General features: G+C 38.7%; 1 long non-coding RNA gene across 3 annotated transcripts in view; it reads left to right on the top strand.

Annotated features, from left to right (window-relative positions):
• LOC147367244 (uncharacterized) overlaps positions 1–17944 on the top strand; it is a 527308-nt gene that overhangs the window by 191175 nt on the left and 318189 nt on the right. For all 3 annotated transcript variants that reach the window (XR_015169966.1, XR_015169965.1, XR_015169964.1), the window contains one exon: positions 7374–7461. This is a non-coding gene — a long non-coding RNA (uncharacterized LOC147367244). The remainder of the gene's footprint in view (positions 1–7373; positions 7462–17944) is intronic.

Here is a 17944-nt window from a genome sequence, read left to right as displayed (position 1 = left end):
CATCATGTTCTGACTGTTTTTGTGAGAGTCGGGGACTTTTATGAAAGAATTTTACAGAACTAGGCAGGATGAAATAATATCTGCCTAAAATATAAATCATTGTAGGTTAACACCCATAATTTCAACTATTTTCACATTCATTTTTTGTTTCACAATAAGCTGCCCTGCTCAGGTCATGGATTCTTAGATCTAAAGATGAGAAAAGACAGTAGAAAATAATTCAGGCTTGGAGAAATCCTCTTTGTTACCTGGATTTCAAATTTTTTAAATTTCTTGGCGTTAATAATCTAGTCATAAAATATTTTGCTATCTTAAAAACCATGAAAATAGGACACTTTAAGAATAAAGTAGATATCCATTTACCTTCCTCCCATCTCTTCACTCCTAAATATTCTACAGATTCATTAAATTATGCTTTCATATTTTTGATGTTAAGAAACAACAAAAATGATCAAATTAAGAAACAGTAAAAATTATAAAAATCTCCCTTTTAGTCATTTTTCTTTTGGGCAACATATTCTCAGTTCCCCTTTCCCATTTTTTTAATTGGTCATATATTATAAATAGGTTAGCATTTTAGATACTTGCGTTTTATTCCATCTGGCCATAAATTTTCTTTAATAAAAAATTGAAGGAAAATTATATTTGAAATAGTTAATGGCAAGGCACATTCTATAATATTTCAGCTCTGTCTTTTGGGACCTCATTGAAGGATTATTATGAACTATAATTCAGACTGGTGAGGTGAAATTTTTGTAATACCTTGAATCTAGTGTGCGTGTATGCTCAGTTGCTCCATTGTGTCCAACTCTTTGTGACCCCATGGACTGTAGCCCACCAGGCTCATCTGTCCATGGGGTTTTCCAGACAAGAATACTGCAGTGGGTTGCCATTTCCTCCTCCAGGGGGATCTTCCCCACCCAGGGATTGAACCCAAGTCTCCTGTGTCTCCGGCATTGACAATGGATTCTTTACTGCTGAGCCATCAGGGAAACCACCTTGAATCTAGACATAAGATAAATATACATCTTTAATTACAAAAACACTTCACTTTGAGAAAAGCAGTTATATTTTACAAAATGTACTAGATAAATACTCTTTCTAGATTACTTTTGTTTAAAAATACAAAACATTTTATGCATAATTTTATTTGTAATTTTACTTGATAAATTTTGTGTAAAATGTTTTTTATTAAGAATTTAAAACAGAATGAAATGGAATTTCCAGCTGTTGAATTCCAGCTGTTGAAGGAAGAGAGTATTTCTTTGTTTTCCCTTGTTTATAGGAAGACTCAAAAATCAAGCACAGAGAAAATTATCAACATTAGAATACAGCATGGTAAATTCTCAAGTTTGCTGGAAGTAGTGACCTTCATGGGATCAAGCAGAAAGAGAAAGGGTTCATCTTCAGGAACAGAGTTGTAAAGAGAAGGAGAAAAACGTGCTTGAAGCTCATTGAACTTTATCCAATTAATGTGTTTTTCTGAGCTGATATTAGCGGTAATATCTGCTTCTTCAAATGCTTGCCTTTATCATCTTCACAGACTTCTATAAATTACAGTCTCCCACCCCCATTGTGATGATTTCCAATGGAATTTTTAGCAGAAGACATTTGGATTTGGTTTTCTATGTAGAACGATATGAAATTGCTGATATATTTTTTTAAATTTTATTTTATTTTTAAACTTTACAAATTGGATTAGTTTTGCCAAATATCAAAATGAATCCGCCACTACCATTTCTTTTGATTTTCAAAAGTGGTTCAAACTAATATTACAAAGTATCTCTTATTAAGATGTGGAAAAAACAGTGGGTTTTTTTGTGTGAGAGTTTTACCTACCACGAGGGATTTGATTGAATATTGTAGAGAAAAATTAAAATGCTAAATGTAAGAGCAACTTAGATTCTGGTAGGTGGGACCTAGAAGAAACCAGTGGGAGACAGTACAGAAGTTCTCAGGGGAAAATGACAGGTCAAGTACTCAAATATTTTCATAGGAATGCATAGAAAATGTGTAACTAATATAGTAACTTTGGAAGACTACCTGTCTAGGTTGGTACTGCATTTTTAGGGTCTGAGAAAGCTATTAGGAGATGAAGCTAGTTAAGCAACCTTTTACACCGATGGAGTGTTCTCTCCTGGTTGACCTTGGTACAGTAAATACAACTCATTGGGCAACCATATGATTGTTATCTTTCAATCTATATTTCTTCTTCTGATATATAAGTAATTATGAAGCACTTGGTATGATATAATGTTGATTGAGATAGAAATATTTTATATCTGCGGTCCTCTTCTGTATCAGAAAAGGAGGTGAGATTTGCTTTGACTTATTCTTGGTAAACTTAAAAGGATTATGTTCCACAAAGGGGACTCTGCTCAAAGAACGGTTGCCATCTTCTAACTCTTTCCTGGCTGCTAAGTGATTAAATTCTAGCCATAGTATTTGACCAAAATTTATTCTCCTCTGAGACCACTTAGACTGACTTTTGCTCATTTGAGGTTTGCAGTATCAAAAAAAATATCCAGTAATTACATAAACCAAGGAAGATGTAGTGCTTTTAATCCAAAGGATACCTGCTACAGAGTTTAGAAATGCTGTATAAGGTAAAGATAAGCAATGTTTCAATGGATGCTCAGGAACTTTTGAGAACTTCACTTTTTTTCTCATAGTACCACAGAAGTGGAACTGGCATCCAGAGTGCAGTTATGGAAAGGGCAGCAGGGATGGCACCATGCTTTGCTGATGAAGTGGTTAGCAGATCTCTACTTCCTAAAGCCAGAAAAGCCAGCAGATTTCTTTATGTGACTGTTTCATAGTTTCTGCAGAGCTGAAGGGTTGTCATTCTGAGTAGCTTGAAATACAATGGCTCCTCTAACTGTCCAAAAGGAGGCTAGGGCAGTAAAGGTAAAAAAATGTAAAGCCTGTTGGCTTCAGAAAACAGAGAAAGTGGTGGCTCGCCACTGCTAATACAGTTCATTGGACTTTGCATCCATACATTCATATGGATGCAAAAAGTAAGAGGTAGTTAAGATTATCCATGAATGAAAAGTTTATGAAATCAGGACATTGTTCTTTTTTTTTTTTTTCCTGAGGCTCCTTCTTCACACAGTTATATCTTTGGATTGAGATCCATGGTTTTGCTGATTACATAGGTCCGTTTACGAGGGAAAAGGGTAGGATGAACTTGTCATGGGCATTCAAAATGCCAAATTGCCACATTATGTGTGTGTATGTGTGTGTGTGTGTATGTGTGTGTGTGTGATAGATATGCATGTGCTAGCATTTTGAACATGCCTTCAGAACTCCTGTGGAACTCGTGCTAGTTGCTGATGATCACATCTTTATTTTCTAGTATTTTCAAATGAAAATATATGCAGTGATCCTTTGTGGGAGGTGATTACCTTTATTCTGTTTCTCTTCTCTTTTTCATTTCAGCCAGTTCATGTGATAAAAGGCTCTATTTCCTGTCTCCTTTTCCTTAGAGAAAGGCAGATGCCAATGTTTGCAAGCCTGTATGATCTTATATAGCCTTGTTCAGTGCCTTCCTCCAAAATAAGATACCTGATGCCTCAACAATATTTCTTAATTAGAGAAATTGAATTAGTGGAAAATAGGGCAAAGAGAAGTCCTGCTGGCTCAACTTGCCTTGCTGCTATTGGAGGGGAAAACTTGGATTACCCCTATTTAGCTGTGTTGATTTCAGTGGGGATCACCAGTATTTTCCAGGTATTTGTCAGAAATGGTCTATATGCTAAATGAAAATGCACCTCTGTTTTTATAACAACCATGTTTAGTTTTCTGAAAGTGATTTAAAAGAATCTTTGATCCATATTTCTTAATAAGCTATGCTATGTTTTAAAATATTCACCATTAATCTTACCTATTCAAGATACTGGCTTTTTATTCTTGATTTTGTCCCCAAATGAATGCTTTATTTTTTCCTTTGTACCTACAGAGTTGCATGAGGTGCAGAAAGGATCTAGTATCTCAACAAAAAGAAACCCCTTCTGCAAATAAAGGACATACAAAAAGGCATTTTATTAAACAAACAAAAATGCCATTGCAGAGTTATGATTCTCCCTGGGAAACTTGTATTTGTTAGGTGCACTCTCTTGAGAATGGCATTAAAGAAGATTCACACATAAGCCCTACTAGTTCAAGTGGGGTTTAGTTCTTGGCATGATTAGCAAAGTGGGTTTTCCAGCACATTTATTTTGGTCACTTTCCAGCCCCCCACCTCCCTCCCCCTGGGTGAGTCTTTAATTTGGTTGCCAGACCTTTCAGTAATTTTATTGTTCTGTGTTTTTTCTCATTGAGGATGTTATTTGGATAAAACTTATAGGCACATTACTCAGTCTGGCAAGAATGGGGGATAATGATCATTTCCTGACATTCACTTTTTAAGGAGATTTGCTTGTTTCCCTATTTGATCGAGTGCACTGACCTTCTTCCTATGTGTTGTTACATAGTGTAACATCTAAGAAAGACTTTATTCTAAAGCCTGATATTTCATCCAAACACTGTCTTGGTGTAGCTATGTCCCCTGCCATGGTACCACTCTTGAAATAAAAGCAAACCTCCTACCCTTGTCCTCCTTCACCATTTAAAGCAGCCCCCACCCCTTTTTGGTAGAAACTTCCTCTAAAGCTAAATTTAAAATCCTTATGTATTTTTCTTCTGAATCCAGGTTCATGTGACTGACTATAGATGAAAAAGGCTCATGAGTTAGTGTAGAACCTATACCAAGTATGAATAAAGACTATTTCCTCCCTATAGGGTAGATCCTCTGAATATATCACCTTTCAGTGGCTTAACCTTCCCCTCAAACTCCGTCAGCCAAACCTGTCTTGCATCCTGTTTTTTGGATCAGAAGAAACCATTTTTGCCGCTCTCCAAGTCCAAACATCTACAAGCTTTTCTTTCCATGCCTAGCTAAGTGCTACTTTATCCTCATAGCCTCTCATGAGCCTCCTTGTCCCCCATATGAAAGAAATCTCTTCCTTCTCAAATTTTTCAGTCCTTAATACCTCTCTCATCTGCCTCTGAGTGTTTTATCCCTCTTCTTGTAGTTATTTTACTGCAGTATTTTCATTTTAGAAACTAAGATACTCAAACAGGAATCGTGCATGATTCTCTTTGTATCTGCCCTGGTCTCTAGCACAGACCTGATACATAGGAAGTGCTCAGGTATGTTGAATGCTGACAAAGAGCAGATCAGACCTTCCCTCAAAATAATGTTAGGTTTGATTAGTCATTAAGAGGTGGACCAGAATCAGCTGTCTTCCTCGAAGTCCTACGAAGAGGGATTGAACTTAAATCATGTGAAGGATTCTGGTGCAAAATTCAAGCAATGGAAGCCCAAGGCCCAGGATCCTTTACTAAAGAGGCTTGGACATGCCTTTGTTAAAGTTTTTAAGGTAGGCTTTGGAGCTATAGATGTGGGCAGATGAGGCTGGGGTGAGAAAATTAGAACTATCTTCTGGTTTTATTGTTGTTTCTAAGAAATCAGTCCAACTCAGAGCAGAGATATCCACAAATCAAAAACCATGGCCCAAATAGTCCTAAGGGCTCTCAAGGATGAATGGGAAGCTTGGTTCTACTTTGAGAAGATAACTGCATGTGTGCTGTCTTAAACATTGAATGAGATGAGTAATAGAATAGCAGCCCAGTTATAGTATTTCCAGGAGTCTCCACCAGGGTTGTTATGTCCCATCAAACCCATTATCTTTTCCCACAAATCTACCTTTTTGATAGAATTGCTATTTTCTCTAGAAACAAACTCACATCCCAGGCTTCGAGTCCTCTTCCCAACCACATGCCTCCCAACCAAACATTTCCAGATCCAGATCCTGTTTCTTTACTACTTTCTGTAGTAGTGAGGCCCTATATGTCAGATCCTACATCTGGACACTGTATTTCCCTCCCTTCTATCTCTTCTGCCCTCTCTTGAATGCAACATTTCTAAGCATTCCCATGCTCAATAACTTTTAGTAGTTCTCCATTGCTTACAAGGTCAATTCTCAACTCATTAAAATGGCATGCAAAAACCATTTGCAATTTGTCCCTTTGCTCTTGTTCTTTCCTTTCAAAAGTTTATCCATTCTTCAGGATCCCTTATTTCTACATAGACTGAAATTTAGTTGTTTACATGTTCGCCTCCACATTAGGTAGTAGCTCTTTGAGGATAGGAACTGAGTCTAACTCATACTTGTATTCTCAAAATGGCTAGGACAGCACAAAGAAACACTTCATGAGGGTAGTATGTTTCATTCACCAGACACTCACACAGTGTCTGGCTCTGACAAACATGTGTCTAATTATGAATGAATAAAAATCAGTGTTTTAAGGAAGGGATAATCCATCCTGCTTCCAGTTCCCCTTCAAAGAAGAGGTGCTGTTGCTGCTGCTAATTCGCTTCAGTCGTGTCCAACTCTGTGCGACTCCATAGACGGCAGCCCACCAGGCCCCCCCATCCCTGGGATTCTCCAGGCAAGAACACTGGAGTGGGTTGCCATTTCCTCCTCTAATGCATGAAAGTGAAAAATCAGAGTGAAGTCGCTCAGTCGTGTCCGACTCTTAGCGACCCCATGGACTGCAGCCCACCAGGCTCCTCCGTCCATGGGATTTTCCAGGCAAGAGTACTGGAGTGGGCTGCCATTGCCTTCTCCAAAAGAAGAGGTGATATGTAGTCAAATAGTTGATTTAAATGTTGATTCTTCTGTAGTCTTCTATTGACTTTGGTCTTACCACTATTCTCTGGATCTTAGTTTTTGTTGCTTTCATAAGAAGTTAAGTAATATCTAATGGGCTGTGTGTGTGAGAGAGAGAAAGAGAGAGAATGTCAGGGGGAGGGAATTCCATCAGTATTTCCTTGGGGAGAGAAATAATCTTCCTCACAATTAGGCTTCATTTATATAAATTACCACAGGGTGATACCAAGGCCAAGAGACGTTGAAGTTTAGAGTTCAAAGAGGTTCTTTTATCTCCTAAAACTGGAAGAAGAATTGATTTATGTTTGCAGCCTTGACTTGGCTCCACAATCTTGAGACCTAATAATGATAAATCACATCAACAACTAAACTCATCCTCTATAGTTTACAAAGTACCTTTGTTTGCCAACTTCTTTCTTTCTGTTTTTCTTTCTTGTTTCGCTACACATATTTTCCAAGCCCTTTAAAATCTCGAATTATTTCATTGGAGCTTCATAAACACCTTAAGAAGTAGCTTGGGAAGATATGGCAATGATCATTTTAAATTGCATTTTTGGTTTTATAACTAGTCTTTTAATTTTTAAAAACCTTTTTATTATAAAGTATTCTAACCAGGCTTGGTTTGTGATCCTAGTTTATTTCTTATTTTTTTCTTACTAGGAGAATGACCTGTGGCACATCACTTAATCTCTCTGAAGCCCTGTCCCTCATCTGTAACATGGAGTTGTCAGCAATACCTACTACACAGGTTTGTTGTGAGGCTAGCTCTTGGAATTTTTTTTGTTCTTGTTTTACTTTTTACAGTTGCTATTAAGCAGAAACTCAGAGTCAAGCCACTTTAAAGAGTTGACTATCCATCATTTTCAAAATTCATGTAGGCTTTATCTTTGGCTATTTTTATGTCAGTACCTGCACCCTAGGTCACCCTCTAAATAAGAAGGAGTTCAAATAGGTCCTTCTCTCTATAGATCATGATTTCCTTGAGGACCTAGAGTATTTCTTTTCTCTCAGATACTGGCCCTTGTCCAAGTCCAGTCTTGCCCTGTTCCTTACCCAAGTATGAATACTAAAGAGCATTGATTAAAACTTTTTTTTTAGAAGAAATGGCTTCTAAAAAATAGGATTATGTAGAACGAAGATGAAAAATGTTACTACCACAGTCATTATTGAATTATGACAAAATTCTGTCCTTGATGAGTGCTACTCAAAATGTGGCCCTTAGCCCAGTAGCATCAACATAACCAGGGAGTTTGCTGGAAATACAGAATCTCCACCTATCCTCAGATCATTTTAACAAATTTCCCAGGGAAATCCATACACATTGAAGTTTGGAAAATGCTGCTCTAAAAACAGGCTCTTACCCAACCCAGTGATAAAGTCTTACCTGAAAGACACAATGCTCACCAGATTAGTTCCCATACTGGCTGTTATTAACTCACTTGATTCTTGATCTTATCTCATTTTGTTCTGTTTCCATACCTGCTCATTTCTCTGTATTTTTATTTGTACCATTTTGGCAACCCACTCAAATTTAACTCTGGGGGTACTTGGCCAGTCTGCTTTGCTTTCCACTTAACAATAAGCATTCGCCTTTCTGGGATGGTTTTCCTGCAGACTGTTAGTCCTGAACTCCCCATGTTTATCTGTTCTCATGGGCTAGTCTCATTAGGCGATCCCTCAGGACTTCCTTGCTGAGACCTTAGTCAACAGGACCTTTCAAAGGCATCTGTTAAGAATTATTTGTGTGTAGTGCAAATGCAGCCAGGTATACTGCATGAGCCCCAGAGAAAAGGTGCAGATATTAGTGAGATGATCTTTGAAAATGGTGATAACTATTTCAAGAGATGGTGACTGTCCTGAACTGACTAGACTTCCTAAAATGCAGATGCTACATTTTCCATAAAGGATTTTTTTTTTAAAAAAAGGACTTACATTATTGACAGTTTTAGACTGAATTTTGGACATTTGATTCTGTTTTACTTAATTCAAGTCTCTGGGAAAAATATATGACTTTTAAAGATTTTATTGGAGGGAGAGAGAAGCTTTTGAATTTCTTCTACATTGAAATTTTTGTGTGCACAGCAAAATACAAAAAGGAAATAAATTCAGTGCAAATAAATGAGGAGCATAATGACCTTGGATGTTTTCATCATAGTTTTGAACTATTCTTCTTCCCTTTTTGTAAAACTTCAGAGTGAAATAACACCCTTGTCATAAAGTCTAAGCATTCCAATAATAGGAGATGGAGAAATGGTGACAGAGAGAAAACAGGTGTTTTTAGCTCACTAATACAGCATGCAGGCAAAGATTTCCACTTTTATCTGCTCCACAAGAGTATTCATTTTGATATTTGGCAAAACTAATACAATTATGTAAAGTTTAAAAATAAAATAAAATTTAAAAAAAAAGAGTAAATACTTTAGATCTACAGTCTTAATAAGAGTAAAAATGACTATGAATAATACCTACTTTCTGTGAAGGAGAAATTTAACTTTAACACTATTTTAAATGAAATTTCACCTATTTTTAGCCTTACATTTGCTACCAATAGGCTGTTATTTGAACACTGGTAGGAAAAAATAAACTATTAAAGACTATCTCATGTTAACATGTGCTAATGAGCTAAGAAATATTTTCATCCTTATACTGTGGAAAACTCAATATATGAGAAAAAGGTTTATATTAATGATGGTTTATAGTTCTGTCATTTAATTAGAATTGAAAATGAAAGTGTTAGTCTCTTAGTCATGTACCACTCTTTGTGACCCCATGGATTGTAGTCCGCCACGATCCTCTGTCCATGGAATTCTCCAGGGAAGAATACTGTACTGAGTTGCCATTCCCTTCTCCAATAGATCTTTCCAACCTAGAGACTGAACCTGGTCTCCAACATTGCAGGCAGATTCTTTACTGTCTGAGCCACCAGGGAAGCCTGAGATCACTTTGTACGTGTATGCTAAGTCGCTTAGTCGTGTCCAACTCTGCAGCCCTATGGACTGTAGCCCATCAGGCTCATCTGTCCATGGGACTTTCCCAGGTGAGAATACTGGAGTGGGTTGCTATGCCCTCCTCCAGGGGCTCTTCCAGACCCAGAGATCAAAACTGCGTCTCTTATGTCTCCTGCATTGGCAAGCATGTTCTTTACCACTACACCACCTGGGAAGCCCACATTAGGCAGTATAAAATGATCTGGTGCTCCTATCAAAGCTTATATATTTCTTGTTCCTTTCCTCTAGTACAATGATCTGTAATTATATTAGATAAATATAGTAAGGTAATGTGGAGAAGGCAATGGTACCCCACTCCAGTATTCTTGCCTGGAAAATCCCGTGGGCGGAGGAGCCTGGTAGGCTGCAGTCCATGGCGTCTCTAAGAGTCAGGCACAACTGAGCGACTTCACTTCCACTTTTCACTTCATGCATTGGAAAGGAAATGCCAGCCCACTCCAGTGTTCTTGCCTGGAGAATCCCAGGGACAGAGGAGCCTAGTGGGCTGCCGTCTATGGGGTTGCACAGAGTCGGACACAACTGAAGCAACTTAGCAGCAGCAGCAGTAAGATAATGATAGAAAAATACTTATAAAGTCTACATTGTCATGCAATGATATTCTGTTCTACAAAACTGAATGTGTGATCTGATGAGGAAATTTCAGCAAATGCTATTAGCTGACAATGGCTTAATACATAAGAGTTGGGTTAGAGTTGCTTTGTGATGGCCTCCTCTTGCAATCTCTTACCCTAGCAAAGTGAGTAGTGTGGAGGTTTTGCACCCTAATTAGGTGTTGCTTTTTGTTCTGGGCAGCCTGTCTTGTCATCTCTGAAGTCAGGACTGCCACAATTGCATAGCTCTACACATTAGCCCCATCTCCTGAACTCACACAATCTGGTGGCATGGCCTGAAAGCCCACCAGTAATGGGGGATGGTTTTCATGGCCTGAAAGCCCACCAGAAAAGGGAGATGGTTTTTGCCATGGTGAGAGGGCTCGCATTTTCTCTTGAACCCAGACTTTCAATATGCTTTAAAGAAGCCTGTTCATATTTTAAAAATAAAATCTTGATCCATTTGACTTCTAGAGCTTTCTAGGGTATACAAGTAAGCTACATGTCAGAACTGTGCTGTCCAGTATGGTATAACCTCTAGTCACAGGTGGCAGTTGAGGACTTAAGATGTGGTCAGTCCCAGCTGAGATGTGCTGTTAGTGAAAAATGCGCACTGGATTTCAAAAACTTAGAAAAAAGAATGCAAATATTTCACTGACAGTTTTTTAATGTTTTATGTTGATTTTAAGGTTGAAATGATATTTCAGTTATATTAATTGGTCATAACTGATTCAGGCTACTATAACAAAACACCACAAACTGGGTAGCTTATAAACAGTATGACTTTATTTTTCACAGTTCTGGAGGTTGGGAAGTCCAAGATCAAAGTGCCAGCAGATTCAGTGTCTGGTGAGAATTCACTTCCTGGTTCGTAGACATGTAATTTTCACAATAACTTCACATGGCAGAAGGCACAAGGCAGCTCTCTGGGGTCTCTTTTATGAAGGCACTAATCCCATTCATGAGAGCTCTGCCCTCATAGACCTAATTACCTCTCAAAGGCCCTATCTCCTAATACCAACACACTGGGTATTAGGTTTCAATATATGAAATTTGAGGGAGCATGGTCTTTCCAACTTTTTCATTATTATTATATTTATTATGGCATCATAATAATAAATGTAACTGTGATCAGTTATCTTTGGTGTTACTACTATGATTCACTGAGGGCTCAGATGGTGGTTAGCATTTTTTAGCAATGAAGTATTTTAAAATTAGGTATGTACTTGTTTCTTCAGACATAATGCTATTGAATACTTAAGAAACTACAGTATAGTGTGAACATAACTTTTATATGCACCAAAAATTTTGTGGAACTTGATTTACTGCTGCTGCTGCTAAGTCACATCAGTCATGTCCGACTCTGTGCGACCCCATAGACGGCAGCCCACCAGGCTCCTCCGTCCCGGGATTCTCCAGGTAAGAATACTGGAGTGGGTTGCCATGTCCTTCTCCAGTGCATGAAAGTGAAAAGTGAAAATGAAGTCGCTCAGTCATGTTCGACTCCTCACGACCCCATGGACTGTAGCCCACCAGGCTCCTCCGACCGTGGGGTTTCCCAGGCAAGAGTACTGGAGTGGATGCCACTGCCTTCTCCTGATTTACTGCTACATTCACTTTATCGTGGTGGTCTGGACCCAAGCCTGCATTATCTCTGAGGTACACCTGTATTGCTCCTGACTTGCTTTATTAGCAAAGATGATTTCATTAGTGTATTTATTGGCTTCCTACTGCTGCTGTAACAACTCAACACACATTTATTTTGTTACAATTCTAGAGGTCGCACATCTGAAAATCAGCTACACTGGGCTGAAATCAAGGCTCTGGGGAGAAACCCATTTCCTTGCCTTTTCCTACTTGCTAGCGGCCAATGGCACCCTACTCCAGTACTCTTGCCTGGAAAATCCCATGAACGGAGGAGCCTGGTAGGCTCCAGTCCATGGGGTCGCTAAGAGTCGGGCAGGACTGAGCGACTTCACTTTCACTTTTCACTTTCATGTATTGGAGAAGGAAATGGCAACCCACTCCAGTGTTCTTGCCTGGAGAATCCCAGGGACAGAGGAGCCTAGTGGGCTGCTGTCTATGGGGTCGCACAGAGTTGGACACGACTGAAGCGACTTAGCAGCAGCGGCCGCGGCGGCGGCAGCCAGTTGGCTCATAGCAGCTTGCTTCACTTGTCACGTTGACTTCATTTTCTCTGTCTTCCCTCTACTTTCCTCTTAAAAGGACATTTGTGATTGTACGTAGAGCCCATTTAGAGAAACCAGGATAATCTCCCTATTTTAGTATCCTTAACCACATCTGCAAAGTCCCTTTTTCAGTATAAGATAACATTAACAGGTTCCAGGGGTTGGGACATAGATATCTTTGGGGTCCATTATTCAACCTACCACCGTGAAAAAAACAGGTCAAATTTTAACTTTATATGATGACATCACCTGCCACCTAGTTTTGTTATAAACATTGTCTGTGGATTTTAGTTTGCTGTCTAGTCTCTCTAGTTTCTGACAGATCTTGAGGCTGTCAACTTCATCTCCCCAGAATCCTCCCTTTCTTTCTAATTTACATGTTTGAAGCTTGTTTACATTACTGCTGAGTTCAAAGACCAGCTCTTGGGTTTATTTACCACTTCTGAGTACTGAGTATTCAGTCTTTTTATTATTTGACCTTTGTTAGACTCCTTTGTATTTTCATTCATTCCTTTTATTTTTAAAATATAAAATTATACTATTTTTATACTATTATACTATTTTTTCTAGAGTTTAATTCACAGATTAGTTCATTTTTCCCCATCTTGTTACATATTGAAATATTTAAGACTGTGGATTCTTTTCACTGAGAACTATTTGGACATTTCATATAAATTTTTATATATAGTTTTCTCATCTTCACTAAAAATTATCTACATTTGTGATTTATATTTCCTCTTTAACAGTTGTTTAGTATGGTAATTTTTTAATTTCTAAGGGACTGGTACTTTCTTGAAATGTTTGTTATTAATTTATAATTTTGTTAAATTATATTCAGAGATACAGCTTATGAAACTTTGGTTCTAGAACTTTGAAATTTTCTCTATATCCTAATATTAGATAAATTGTTGTAAATAGATCATAGGTCTTGGAAAAGAAAGTATATTTTCTGTTTGTGCAATATTGTTCACTTTTATAAAACTGTATATTAAATCAACTTTAATAAATAGATTGATCAGCACCTTTATATCCTGTATTTTCATTTATTTTATCTGTCAAAGACAGGTGTGTTAGCATTTCTGAATATAACATTTCTGTCATTTTTCTCATTGTATTCTAACAATTTTTGCTTTACATTTGCTAATACAGTGTTATTCCGCCTATAAATATTCAAGACAATTATATTTTAATTTATAATTTTTAAGCATTTACATAATATTCCTTTACCTTTTCCTTATACTTTTATGCTGATTTGTATTAAGATGTATTTGGTAAACAACAAGTAGTTAGGTTTTGCTTGACCCAATCTGAGGATCTTTGAATAGGGCATTATCATTCATTTACATGTTCTTGCTAAAACAGATATGTATATATTTTATCATATTGTTTCATTAACTTTCTTTTTTCTACTTACCTTTTAGGGCATCATTTTCTATTTATAATATATTATTTCTTTCCTCTTAGCTTCTCCATTGTTAGGGAAATATTTATTTATTTTAAACTGAATGCTACTTTTGTAATTAAAGAGTGTTTTCTAGCTTGTTTTGTCTAAGTTTTAGAGAAGAAGGTAAACAATATCTTTTGACTTTTCCTCCTGGAGTCAAGGAGCTTCACTCCTTAATTCACCTTTTATTCCTGCCTTCCATTTTCCAGTCTTATTATTGATTCAGGTTTTGATCCAGATTTTAACTGTAAGATACTTACACTACATAGTTCTCTTAAATAATAATAAATATTTATTAATTTAAAAATGTTGATATCAGTAATTTTGAAAATGTTCAGACCTGGCACAAAGGACTGGATAAACATCCATGAAGAAGATGCTAAACTTTATAATCTAGTAGGTGATAGAGACAAGTAAGTAGGTGATCATAATATATCAACTAGTGGCCTAAGTTCTGTGATTGGGATGATATGAAGGTGCTGTAGAGGGACCCGGGAGTGACCCTAACATGCTTTTCATGGATCAAATAAGGTACTCAATACTCATAACCTTCAATTAGAAGAAGAAATGACTTCCTACATTTTTTAGTTTCCTTTACCTAATGGGGATGTTCTCCAGATTTCTTTTGACTTCTTTTTCTCAAGTAAATCTATAGGAATAGAGGAAGGACTCCGAACATCTTTGAGGCACAACTATTTGAGAGGCATTACGCCAAGTACTTTACAGTAGTCATATCTTTTGAGGCCCATAACAACCCTGTGTGAAAGATGACTTTTTTTCCCACTTCACAGATGAAGTAACTGAGGCTCAGAAAGGTTAGGTAATTTGCTTTTTTATTGCATGACTTGAAAGTGATTCTAATCCAAACCTGGCTGGCCTCAGAGCCCTTTCCACCATAAGATGCTAAGACTGAGTGTTTAAGTCTTGATGGGGTTTGTATTTTTGGAGGTAGGGTCTAAGAGTTTGCTGTATTAGTTATGGTATAGGAGGCACTTCTTGTTTTCCTGGGAGGTGTGTGTGTGTGTGTGTGTGTGTGTGTGTGTGTGTGTATGTGTTAGAGGGGATGGTAATAAGATTTTTCTCGCTTCCTGGTACCTGAAACTCACTGAATTTGTTATGAGGAATATAAATGTTACCTTTTTTTTAAAAAAAAAAAAACAATAAAACTGGGACTTTCCCATCATGGTAAGAATTGGTGGAAGTTTCGTTTCTTTCTTCATCACTTTTTAGGCTACCAACATTGGCTTTGAGTCCCTGCTTTTTGGGAATAATTTTCTTATTTGTTTCATACTCAGCTATGTCCTTGATTATAATTTCCCTTAGAAGCCAACTATAGAGAAGGGTATTTCTTTGAGACCCTTCACTGTAGCTCCTGGACATGGTGAGGGGAGACCATCTGTGGTATGCATCATCCTTCGCCTCCAGTAGAAAGGGAAACAGGACCACAACAGAAACCTTTTCTTCTGGCGACACAGCGAGCTAGCTGATTTCCATGCCCTTCCCCCACCAAAAATTTCCCCATGTGTTGCCACAGAAAACAGCCCTGTTGGTTCAGTTCCTATTCTTACAGAAGGGCTGGTTTTAACCCTGACTGGTGGCTGTCCTTTCTTTGTTGTTATTCCTGCTAACCTGATGGCTTGCTAGTAATTAATTCTAGTGAGTCCAGCAGCAGTCTCACCTTCCCTCCTCTGGTAAACATGGCCCTGGGTGTTTAAGCATTGCATTTCAGTCTCTCTCTTTCTCCACTGGAGACCAGTACCTTTGCAGTGAGTTGATAGGCAGCTCAGCTGTCGTAGGAGGAACCTGGGCATCCTGCTCCTTTAGATCCTTCATCAATAAGACTTTCTAGAAGAAATGACCTTTGAGCTCAGATCATATCTGAAGGATGAACTGAGGAAGCAAAAGGGCTTGGAGTGGGGTGGGTGACACAGGGAGGCAGGTAGGAGCAGAGAAGAGTGTGTCAGAGCAAGGTCATGCCTGCCCCATAGGAGTTTTGTAGGGATTCATGAGAAACATATGACAGCCTTGTCAGTGGCCGGGTTCCCAGCTAGATATCTACCATGACTAGTGCTCCTGTGCCTGACATGTGTTTCTAGAGAAACTTGATATTGTTTTGAAATTTTTACCTCTAGAATTTTTTTAATGAAAAGGTCTTCTTTAGGTAGGGATCATTTGTTTACTCATGCATTCATGGAGAGTGCCTGGGACGCCAAGAAAGGAGGGCCAGTCCTGCCAGGAAGGCAGCAGCTCTAAAGGATATAACACATTGTGCTCTACTATCATAGTAGGGCAACGCAGGTCTCCATACATGGGGTAAATGTCATCTTGGTACATCAGTTTATTTTGTACAAGTATCTTTCAAATACATTTTCTCACTTGAATGATTATACTGGTCATTTTATAGAAAATGAAGCAGATATTGAGATGTTAAACAGTGTGCTTGGGATGCATGGCAAGAAAATGGCAGAGATGGGACTGAAATGCTGGACTCCTGACTGCCAATCTTTTTGACCACTGGAAGGACAAAATCTTTTGATTTGGGGATTTTCACTGCCCCTTTATGTTTCATTCTATTGTTCCTGCTTCCCATATTCCAGGCACCACACTTGGCTTTGAGGACACTGCCAATCTTCAATAAGGTTGTCAGGCTTAATGAGGGTTGACACACTCTGTGCCTTGAGAAAGGCATTCAAATTGCTGGAAAGGTGTTGTGATGTAATGGCAGCATTATGGAGCAAGGAGAGAGACTGACAGTGGATGATGGGCAGGGCTGAGCTGACAGCCAACGCTCAGGCTGAGCCCTTTTCCTTGGCTCCTGTAATGACTAGGGCTGAAGCAGCATTGCCAGGTCTACCTGTGAGCCTCAGCCCTTTCTTAAATCCACTCTCCCCTCTTCCCCACCCATTGGACTGGACAGAGGCTACGGAGTCTGCTCACAGCTACTCCGAGCTCAGCAGTGGCAGCCTGCTCTGGTCCCCTCTGACTGACTTCTCTGTCTCCAACCTGGTAGAATATACTGTCCCTAAAGGGCATCTAGAACTTCAAGATCTGGCTTTGGGCAAGGTAGTTAACCACTCTAGGCCTCTGTTTCCTCATCTGAAAGGTGGAGGATTATTAGTGCCACCTCATGGGACTAAATGAGATAAGACATATAAAAGGTTTAGCTCAGAGGCTGGCATATAGATGCCTCCACTAACTGAAGATAGAGCATTAATGAGTGGTCCCAAGAATCGCCTGGGGAAAGCTTAAGATGCAGGTTCCCCCGGCCCACTGTTAGTGATCCTGACCTAGTTATACTAATAGTTAACAATTTTCAGTGTCTTATTGTGTCACAGGAAGGTCCCATTCTAAATACTTTGCATGAGTTATCTCATTTCCTCTTCACAACAACCATATGAAGTAGGTACTATTACGACGTTCAATTTACATGCCAGGAAACTCAGACTAAAACAGATGAGGCAATTTGCCTGAGTTCACATCACTAGTAAGTGTATGGAATCAGGATTTGAAACCATTAGTCTGACTTAGGGCCTGGGTCCTGCCCTCTAATTTTGTACTACTTATAAGGACTGATTCTAGGGCTGGAAGATCTATATCTGTCCCCACACCCTTTTTACTCAGAAACATGGTCTGTGGATAATGCTTTAAGAAACACTGTGAAGGCTGTTAACCTGTCGCCCTCAGCCTCAGCCTCTAGCATCCCCAGTGCGCTCAGGGAGCTGGCATCCCATGACCCACCTCTACTACTGCCTCTCACTTAACAAGCATTTGTGCCCACCAGTGCTTGACAAGAGTTCATGCAGAGGCTTCTGGGAGCAGGAGCTGAAACTCCATTTGTTTGTGGCCAGAGCCTGCAGGTGTCTTTTCTTTACACCCTTTCCTGTGTCTTCACTTCATTTTGTGCTATTATCTTGGGGGTTCCCTGCTTATCACTTCCTGTCCTACTATTTCCCTTGGAGTAGGGTCCTTCCCATTTCCCTATCCCATTTGTCTGATACAC

This window comes from Bos grunniens, chromosome 8 (genome assembly GCF_055505025.1).
Source record: "Bos grunniens cultivar Pamir isolate PY7600 chromosome 8, Bosgru_T2T1.0, whole genome shotgun sequence".
NCBI classification, from domain to species: Eukaryota; Metazoa; Chordata; class Mammalia; order Artiodactyla; family Bovidae; genus Bos; species Bos grunniens.
Note: the sequence above shows the minus strand (reverse complement) of the source record. Positions and strands in the feature narration are given on the sequence as shown.